The following is an 8,812-nucleotide window of genomic DNA, read 5'->3' as shown; positions in this document are numbered from 1 at the left end:
ATGTTAATACTAGATTGAACCAAAGAATGGGAAGAAAAAGGATCAGTCTGTCTAGCTGAGACAACAAATATCCATGCCGCCCCTGCCACCCATTGAGGAGATTAAATATACGTACTTTTTAAAAATCTCAAGCTATCTGACCACGTGGCATACAGGTATTTTACAAGATATATGAGAACCCTTATGTCCTCAAGTTTTATACCATAGGAAAAATCCTCAGTGTCTTCCAAGTTAAACCAAAGAAATGGAGTTTACTTGATTTGCCTCTGCTAGTCTCATCTGTTCAATCAAGTTCAGCTCTGTGCTGTTATATATACGGAGTGAGGGGCTTTATTGTATCTCCCCTCTATTTAGTGATGCATTCTGTCTCCTATGCGCATAACACTTTTCCTTCAGTTATGACCCTTGATTTGAAACTTTCTGTTCTCTGGATAGGATGGAAAAAATAATGGGGCAAATCTTGGCCAGTCTTATAAAAATCCACAGATGCTTCTTTGAATAAAACAGTTCAAAACTACAGGCCAATATCACTGATGAACTTAGATGCAAAAATCCTCAACAAAATACTAGCAAACAGAATCCAACAGCACATTAAAAGGATCATACACCATGATCAAGTGGGGTTTACTCCAGGAATGCAAGGATTCTTCAATATATGCAAATCAATCAACGTGATACGCCATATTAACAAATTGAAGGAGAAAAACCATATGTTCATCTCAATAGATGCAGAGAAAGCTTTTGACAAAATTCAACACCCATTTTTGATAACCCTGCAGAAAGTAGGCATAGAGGGAACTTTCCTCAACATAATAAAGGCCATATATGACAAACCCACAGCCAACATCATCCTCAATGGTGAAAAACTGAAACCATTTCCACTAAGATCAGGAACAAGACAAGGTTGCCCACTCTCACCCGCATTATTCAACATAGCTTTGGAAGTTTTAACCACAGCAATCAGAGAAGCAAAAGAAATAAATGGAATCCAAATCAGAAAAGAAGAAATAAAGCTGTCACTGTTGCCTGATGACATGATACTATACATAGAGAATCCTAAAGATGCTACCAGAAAACTACTAGAGCTAATCAATGAATTTGGTAAAGTAGCAGGATACAAAATTAATGCACAGAAATCTCTGGCATTCCTAAACACTAATGATGAAAAATCTGAAAGTGAAATTAAGAAAACACTCACATTTACCATTGCAGACAAAAAGAATAAAATATCTAGGAATAAACCTACCTAAGGGGACAAAAGACCTGTATGCAGAAAATTATAAGACACTGATGAAAGAAATTAAAGATGATACAAATAGATGGAGAGATATACCATGTTCTTGGATCGGAAGAATCAACATTGTGAAAACGACTCTACTACCCAAAGCAATCTACAGATTCAATGCAATCCCTTTCAAACTACCACTGGCATTTTTCACAGAACCAGAACAAAAAATTTCACAATTTGTATGGAAACACAAAAGACCCCGAATAGCCAAAGCAATCTTGAGAACGAAAAATGGAGCTGGAGGAATCAGGCTCCCTGACTTCAGACTATACTACAAAGCTACAGTAATCAAGACAGTATGGTACTGGCGCAAAAACAGAAATATAGATCAATGGAACAGGCTAGAAAGCCCAGAAATAAACCCATGCACGTATGGTCACCTTATCTTTGAAAAAGGAGGCAAGAATATACAGTGGAGAAAGGACAGCCTCTTCAGTAAGTGGTGCTGGGAAAACTGGACAGGTACATGTAAAAGTATGAGATTAGAACACTCCCTAACACCATACACAAAAATAAACTCAAAATGGATTAAAGACCTAATGTAAGGCCAGACACTATCAAACTCTTAGAGAAAAACATAGGCAGAACACTCTATGACATAAATCACAGCAAGATCCTTTTTGACCCACCTCCTGGAGAAATGGAAATAAAAACAAAAATAAATAAATGGGACCTAATGAAACTTAAAACCTTTTGCACAGCAAAGGAAACCATAAACAAGACAAAAAGACAACCCTCAGAATGGGAGAAAATATTTGCAAATGAAGCAACTGACAAAGGATTAATCTCCAAGATTTACAAGCAGCTCATGCAGCTCAATAACAAAAAAACAAACAACCCAATCCAAAAATGAGCAGAAGACCTAAATAGACATTTCTCCAAAGAAGATATATAGATTGCCAACAAACACATGAAAGAATGCTCAACATCATTAATCATTAGAGAAATGCAAATCAAAACTACAATGAGATATCATCTCACACCGGTCAGAATGGCCATCATCACAAATCTAGAAACAATAAATGCTGGAGAGGGTGTGGAGAAAAGGGAACCCTCTTGCACTGTTGGTGGGAATGTAAATTGATACAGCCGCTATGGAGAACAGTATGGAGGTTCCTTAAAAAACTAAAAATGGAACTACCATATGACCCAGCAATCCCACTACTGGGCATATACCCTGAGAAAACCATAATTCAAAAAGAGTCATATACCAAAATGTTCATTGCAGCTCTGTTTACAATAGCCAGGAGATGGAAGCAACCTAAGTGTCCATCATCGGATGAATGGATAAAGAAGATGTGACATATATATGCAATGGAATATTACTCAGCCATAAAAAGAAATGAAATTGAGATATTTGTAGTGAGGTGGATGGACCAAGAGTCTGTCATACAGAGTGAAGTAAGTTAGGAAGAGAAAAACAAATACCGTATGCTCACACATATATATGGAATCTAAGAAAAAAAAAAAAAGGTCATGAAGAACCTAGGGGTAAGACGGGAATAAAGACACAGACCTACTAGAGAATGGACTTGAGGATATGGGGAGGGGGAAGGGTAAGCTGGGAGAAAGTGAGAGAGTGGCATGAACATATATACACTACCAAACGTAAAATAGCTAGCTAGTGGGAAGCAGCCGCAAAGCACAGGGAGATCAGCTCGGTGCTTTTTGACCACCTAGAGAGGTAGGATGGGGATGATGGGAGGGAGGGAGATGCAAGAGGAAAAAGATATGGGGATATATGTATATGTATAATAGATTCACTTTGTTATAAAGCAGAAAGTAACACACCATTTTAAAGCAATTATACTCCAATAAAGATGTTTTTTAAAAAAAGAGGCTTTCCACTCTAACTTTCATTCTATCAGATGAGGTGGTTGGGGGGGAAGGAGGAAGTGGATCACCGGCTACAATCAAGTTTTGATCCCAGCTCTCACCCAAGCCCCACCCACAAACACCATCTAAAGCAGGACGGTTTGTCAGCACTTCAGTCATGAGTACTGTAATTAAGATTCCACAGTTCACTTCTGCTGTCAAACGGTGGAGTTTTTTTGTTTTCTGTTCTTTTAAATTTTAGGGTTTTTTTTTTTATTTTTGGCTGCGTTGGGTCTTCGTTGCTCCGTGCGGGCTTTCTCTAGTTGCGGCGAGCGGGGGCTACTCTTTGTTGCGGTGTGCAGGCTTCTCATTGCGGTGGCTTCTCTTGTGGCTCGCAGGCTGTAAAGCGCGTGGGCTCAGTAGTTGTGGTGCACGGGCTTAGTTGCTCCGCGGCATGTGGGATCTTCCCGGACTCGGACTTGAACCTGTGTCCCCTGCATTGGCAGGCGGATTCTTAACCACTGCGCCCCCAGGGAAGCCCCTCAAACACTGGTTTTAATGGAAGTAATTTATATGGCATCTTCTCTGTGAAGAAGCATAGGGCCATTTGGACTCTCGCCTCTGAACACTGGTCTGAGCACAGGTCCGTGCTGCAGGGTGGAAAGCTTGCAACAGACCCCACTGAGATGGAAGCTACAGATGTCACCCAGAACCTGTAGCAGTGAAGAACTTCGGCACGTTAGGAAAGAAAGTGAAGAGGAATGTTTTCCCTTCTGCCCTTTCTCTAACAACTGTGTCAAACCTGAAAATGTGGCTCCAATCCCTTTCAGAACTATTATTTTCTTTACAGCAAAGTTCTAAAAACTTGGTTTCTTTTGATTTCTGCCCCCCAGCAGGAAAATGACACATTTGGGGCCAAGGCATTAAAGCAGGGTCTCTTGAGAGAAGGGAGAGGGCTATTGCTTTCCAGCCCACAAACAGTTGCAGGTGCAAAAAATGTGCACACGAAAAGGGAGGTCTGCTAGAGGCCCCTTTTAAACTGCAGCCTTTTAAGTTCAATAAATCTCTTTGCTCTTCCCTTTGTGGGCCGTGTGCTTCCCTCCCAGGATCAAATGCACATCCCAGTCCTCAATGTGGCCTCCAGAAGGAATCTTCATGTTTGTTGTGAAGTTTTCCGTAATTACATAATCGGTGAAGTCTGTGAGTTCGTGTTGAGAAGGTTGAAAAATTCAAGCCTGGGGATTACGGTAACATAATTAGATGGCTTCCTGTAAGAGCCAAGTGATTTTTCCCTGGGCCGGACTCTGATTGGCTGCCCTCAGAGGCTTTCCTCTCGATCCGTGAATCACAGTTGGATGGACACTTGTGTTGGCCAACACTCCAAGGTGTTTTCACGGGGTTTGGTGGTGGTGTGGGTGAACTCTGCGTACTCTGCGTTGGTTTGATTGAGAAGGCAGGAGCCACGAAAACAGAGGGCTGTGGTTTCTTGAATGCCTTTGCATCTGTGTGTGACAGAGCCAGTGCTTAGCTTGTCTGGGCTGTGGTACCTTGACTCATCCAGCAGTGTCTAGAAGCCTGGATTCCTTGCGTCTTGGGGTTTAGGGGCAGGAAGAAAGAGAATTTTGAAAGGAAAGACCACAGCTGAGTTTTAGGTGTGTAATAGCATTCGGTACCTGATATACATCATTTCTTGTGAATGTTTTCCAAGTCAGCTGGATGTTGACGGTTATATATTAAAAACCAAATAGAACCAGAAATAGCCTCTTATTTTCCCGCAGTGTTAGTCTCTCAGAATCTGCTCTCCCAGTACCTAGCAGTCCTCCGAAATGATTATTCATGTGCTGTCTAAACCCTACCCCCTCTCTCTGGTGTTCAGTTCTTGTGTGTATTTGCTATTTTAGCTCTGTCCTGACAGGTGCAGAGACTAGGAATTGTTTAAAAGCACAGGCCAAGATGTGATAGCAGCTGATTGTTTTCTAAAGGAAACCTTCACATCGTTACCTTGCTAGTTAGCTGGTTTCCATGGAAACATCAACTGTCTGTCGGTGGTCTCAACCCAGAGGTGTAGCTATGAGATAAGAAAAGATGACTATGAGGGAAATCTCTCCCTTTATTTTGTTCTGTAATAAAGAGCTAGACTGTTAAATTCTATACTTGATGCCAGAATTTAACATCTGATTTTTAAAAATACAGATGGGAACACAGGTGAGTCTCAGGTGGAAAGAGTATACATTTAATTTTAATTTTCAGGGGCATCAGGACTGGTTCAATTGCCAATGACTATATTCATCAGGCACAAAATCCTTCTCCGAGCAGATATTGATCAGAGTTTGGATCCTCAAGTAAAAATTTTCCAGAGGTCTCTCTTCATTGTATTGCACTGAGAGATTCTCTGACTCTGCCCGCTGGACCTTTCATTTCTGCTGCCATCCTACTACTCATTCATTCTGCCCAGTTTGCTCTCAGAGTAATTCTAACTACATAAATTTATACAGGGAAGCATAATCCCTCTTTTGCTATGTTCCCCAAGAGAATAAATTACATAAATGTATTTCTTAAATATTGAAAGAATCTCTTTGAAAGCAAACTGAGCCTTGTGCCTTTTTGAGAGGTAACTCCTTATAAGACATCTTACTTCTTGAATAACAGCTGTTCTTGATTTTGTCTTTGCCAAATTTGAACTCCAAAGAATTAAATGGTTAATGATGTCTATATATACATATTTGCTCTTCTGCCTTATAAAATGAAAGATAAAAATCAGATTTGTTTGGAATTCTCCAAATTTTAATGATTACAAAATGATTGCAAGAGTCCTCGTATCAATCAAATGTATGATAAAGGAAACAGAAACTTGACAAATCGAACAAGAAGTTTAGCATTCCGGATTATGTTTAAGTAAAATGTGTTGCTGTAAATATGACCCATGTTTGAAAGAGATATACTCATGCTCACACACAAAGACTAGTATAATAATTGTCAGTAGGATAATGAGAGAGAAAAATACTTTTTTTCTAGAGGTTTAAATGTCCTCCTTGTCAACTAGTGACATTTATAATACACTTTATGAGTTAAATTAATGATTTGCCAGTGTTCTCACTATCCGTAATATATCCTTACTCCCAGGGTAATCAGTGACCAAATTCCTATAAAACTGATTATGTATAAAGCTTCGATAGAAGAGAAAAACCTCCTTTCTAATATTGTTATATAATAATATATAATTATATAAAATCATATAATAATTTTTATTGTAAAAATTAACCAGAGTAATTTAATCTTATTTTCTCTATCCATTATCTATGGCTATGTAACAAGTTATCCCCAAACTTACTGGCTTAAAACAACAAACATTTATTATCTCATAGTTTCTGTGGTTCAGGAATCTGAGCATGGCTTTGCTGGATACCTCTGGCTCAAGGCCTCTCCCAAGGCTACAATCAAGGTGTTGACTGGAGCCCCCAGCTTGGGGAGGATCCCCTCGGAGTTCACTCACTGGCGGAATTCAGCTCCTTGTGGACGGTTAGACTTGCTGGCTCTTGGCCAGAGACATCATTTTCTTGCTAAGTGGGCCTCTCTATTGGGCAGCTTACAACAAAGCAGCTGGCTTCCCTCTGCATAAGCCAGTAAGAGAGTGAGAGAGGCAAGTAAGATGGGAGCCATGTGCTTTTGTATCCTAATCTTGGAAACAGTATCCCATCTCTTTTGTTATAGTTTATAACTTAGAAGCAAGTCACTAGATACAGTCTGTGCTCAAAGGGAAAAAAATTACATAATGACATGATTATCGGGAATCAGAGATCATTAGGAGCTATCTTAAAGGTCAACTACCATACTTATCATCCACAGGGATTCCGGCTTCTTCCTTACAATTACCCAAAGGCTCCGGTGATAATCAGAAATTGAGTCTTCTGGAAGGAATAGTACAAAATCTCAGTAAAGAGCAGTACTTTAGCTTTTTGCTGGTTCAAGAGTCTAAATTGTTAGTAGACACTCCTGTCTAATGGTCATGGTACTTCTAAAACCATTGCCCTTGACAATTAGCAGATGTGGGACTAATCTTACAGACACTGGCAAAGATAACCCATCCATGTCTAAAATGAAAAGGCCATTTGAAATTAGCTATCTATTGTACTCATGGTCTGTCTTGATATTAGTTGTCTATTATATTAGTTATCTATTGCTATAAAACACATTGCCCCAAACTTAAGGACTTAAAACAAACAAACATGTATTTCCTTTAGCACAGAGTTCTGTGGGTCAAGAATTTGGGAGTGGCTTGGCCAGGATGTTCTGGTTGGTGTCTCCCATGAGGTTGCAGTCAAGATGTCAGCTAAGGCTATAGGGATCTAAAGGCTCGACTGGAGGATCCACTTCCAAAGGCTCGACTGGAGGATCCACTCCTGTGACTGGCAAGTTAATGTCAGCTGTTGGCAGGAGGTCTCAGTTCCTCACTGCATGGGCCTCCACAGGGCTGCTTGAGTGTCTTCATGACATGGCAGCTGGATTTCCCCAGAGAGAGAAATCCAGATTAATTATGGGACATATGAAATATGTTTCAAATTTGAGTAATGATCCTTGTCTTAGTGTTTGTCCATGTTGCAGGCAAAATACGTATGATTGCCAGAGTATTAGGTTCTGCTGCACAGGACCTACCTTGTCAAATGATTCAAAAAATATTCAGCTCCCAAAAAAGGTCAAAAAAAATCCCAGAAAACTGTGATATCTGATCACCAACTGCCAAACCACAGTGCAAATTTGTTGGACCTAAGCCCATCTCCTGCCCGCTGAATCTCTTAGATGTTCCACAGAATTGCCAATACACAGGCCTCAGACAGGAGGAAGAGCTGTATAAAAGGATTGATTATACTTGGCGGAACTTCGAGAAGGAGTGCAAATATGATCAAATTACCAAAAAGTCCTGGGAGATTGTATCCATAAGACAAACAAAATAAAACCAATGCTGAAGGGCTCGACAAAAGACTTGGAGCTCACATTGGTAGAGAGACTCAGTTTGTCAGGACAGGCAGAGTGGCTTTTAGGGGGTGGAGAATTAGGGCTCCCAGGTATGGCTATCTACAGCAGCAAGAGTCTCTGACAAACCTTGATGGGACCTTGATTTGTTAAAATATCATCCAGAGACCACTGGCACACACCTGTAGTAAAAGAAAAAAAAAAAAAGGTTGATTTAGCCTGCAGCAAAAGACAATACAAAGCAGAAGAGTGAGTCAAATATAGTACAAACCATGGAGTGAGTCCAAAGTGGGGGAGCTTAGGGTAAGGTTTTTGTAGGACCTGGGGGCTGGAATTAGTCACAAGATGGTCTTGTCATGGATTATTTAGAATCTGTAAACCAGGCAAGTTGCTGGAACAGTCAGTGGTCTCAGTTTTAGAACATACGACCTTTTAGGATTTATTGTTACATCATTCTATGGTTCTATCTTGGAACATATGCATTTAAACAAAGAGATATACAATTTTGACCTTAAGTCATTTATCTGTTTTACTAGTCATAGTGCAGACCATTTTGTAAGCTATGGTTTCTGTTTCAACTCTCATCCTCAATCTATACAAGGGAATCTGAACTAACCCCTTTCCACGCCTTCATGTTCCATGAGGAAGCCTCTAGCCAAGGTGTATTTGATGAAAAAAATCCCTTTCCTCTACTTGTGCTGTTTCTTTTTCCCAGCAAGACTCACCCCCAAGCTTGAG

This window comes from Stenella coeruleoalba, assembly GCF_951394435.1.
Source record: "Stenella coeruleoalba genome assembly, chromosome: 12".
NCBI lineage: Eukaryota > Metazoa > Chordata > Mammalia > Artiodactyla > Delphinidae > Stenella > Stenella coeruleoalba.
The sequence above is the reverse complement of the archived record's forward strand: the minus strand, read 5'-3'. Positions refer to the sequence as shown.